Raw genomic sequence first — 1,885 nt, forward strand, 5'->3', positions numbered from 1 at the left:
GTCCCCATTAACCGCGATAACCGAGGGTTCACTGTACTCCATAAAATTTACAAAAAGCGAGGTGAAACACTCAACCAGGGCTGCTTTTTTGAACATTTCTCGAGGGCCATGGCGAGCCATTTCAAAAAAGCTGCACAACTAACGTATAAAATATTGATAAATTTGCTCTGCCTGATGTGTGTGTCAAGTTTCACGAGTTGTCGTTCATATTTAGAACCTCATAATCAGCGTTGTTTTATTGCCAAAAAGTGCAATGCCACTCCCACAACTTTTCACGAAAAAGGATGAATTTCGTATTGTGACATCCTCATGGCCGAAACAGTCCTCCGAGCATATATGAGGGCGACCTTGTTGAGTTGCACGGAGAAAAACATCCAAGAAAATAACTTGTATTAGCTTTTACCAGTTGGTGGCGCTACTACTACGATGAAAAATAAGTTGGTAGATGTCTTCAGGGCTGAAGTATCCTCAAATGTGTACAACTTCGAGAAGATAGGATCATCTGAGTCATGTTGCCGGAGCTTTTGTTGCCACAAAGTACAATCGGACTTTTCAGCACCGTAATTGCCACGCCTTTTGCCAAAACGTCACAAAACTCGGCAGAGAGTAAGATCATTGTCTTGAGTCTTTTCTGACTAATTTTCAGTCGGATTCGTCAAAAGGGCACCGTGCAGTACGTGAAAATTAAAATAAAAACAAATTTTTGATTCCACTTGGCGGCGCTGTGTGTATAACAAAATAATAACATTAAGATGTCTTCAGGTCGGGACATTTTATTTACAGGTGAATGTTTGGATTTTTAGGAGCATGTGCAGGGGAGTTATAAAGCATTCATTTATTTGTATTAGGTTCATTTTGTCTTTGTCGCGGTTCTATGAACCGTGTGGGAAGGAAGGAGGACCCGAAAGCGACAGGTGAGTGGGAAACAGGGTTTATTGAAGGCTGGAGTGGGGATGCGAGCTGGAGAGAGTCCACCGCAAGGCAGGCGTCGTCCAGGACAGCGTCGAAGGAAGCCGACGGGCCAGTGCCGGGTGGCGCGGACGAGGGTGCGGTCGAGCGAGACGTGTTGGGAGGCGAAGTCGGGCTGGCGTGGTAGCGCGAAGCACGGCGGAGCGGAGAGCGCTGGCGGGATGTTTGCCGGGCGGGATCTCGGAGGCGCTGGCGTGCGGAGCGGGACCAGACGGGTTCAGGTCGGCTAGAGGGGGGAGACGGCAGAGCAGGGGTCAAGCAAGCACGAGAGCAAGGCGAGTCAGGCGAACGGGAAACAAGACGAGACATGAGCCAGTACCACGTGAGGTGACAAGATAATCCGGCGTCGGACTCCTGGCGTGGCTGGTTCTTAAGCCGGCGCTGATTGCCGGCAACGAGCTGCAGGTGCGCCGGAGCCGATGCCCACTTTCTCCGGAGGAGAGCCTGGCTGGGTGGATCGTGAACCTGTAACAAACAGAACTGCCACGCCCTCCTCCCCGACCCGAACCGTCACAGTACCCCCCCCCTAACGGACGCCTCCTGGCGTCCTACCCGGCTTGTCCGGGTGAAGTGCGTAAAACTCCCTGATGGGGGCGTCGGTCAGAAACAGTTTTCGGGAGATCCAGGAGCGCTCCTCCGGACCGTAACCCTCCCAGTCCACCAGGTACTGGTAGCCCCGGCCCCGGCGCCGAACGTCCAGGACTTTTGCCACCGTGTAAGCCGGGTGGTCGTCTATTATCATGGGGGGTGGGGGGGGTGCCGCCGGAGGGCTCAGAGGGCTGGAGGATACCGGTTTGAGGAGGGAGACATGGAATGTGGGGTGAATCTTCAGGGAGTCGGGAAGTTTGAGTCGAACAGAGCATGGGTTGATGATTCTTTCGACGGGAAAGGGACCGATAAAGCGAGGAGCCAGCTT

At 52.7% G+C, this 1,885-nt stretch overlaps 1 long non-coding RNA gene across 1 annotated transcript; it reads right to left on the bottom strand.

Moving 5' to 3' along the window:
- Positions 1 to 915: 915 nt before the first annotated feature.
- On the bottom strand, positions 916 to 1,388 carry LOC148314970 (uncharacterized). The gene is made up of 2 exons (XR_015841372.1): positions 1,289 to 1,388; positions 916 to 1,195 (listed from the first exon to the last, which is right to left on the bottom strand). It is a non-coding gene; the product is annotated as an uncharacterized LOC148314970 (long non-coding RNA).
- Between the last annotated feature and the right edge of the window lie 497 nt (positions 1,389 to 1,885).

This window comes from Idiotropiscis lumnitzeri, unplaced genomic scaffold, assembly GCF_059441095.1.
Source record: "Idiotropiscis lumnitzeri isolate Australia: NSW breed Sydney's pygmy pipehorse unplaced genomic scaffold, RoL_Ilum_1.0 HiC_scaffold_168, whole genome shotgun sequence".
Lineage (NCBI taxonomy): Eukaryota > Metazoa > Chordata > Actinopteri > Syngnathiformes > Syngnathidae > Idiotropiscis > Idiotropiscis lumnitzeri.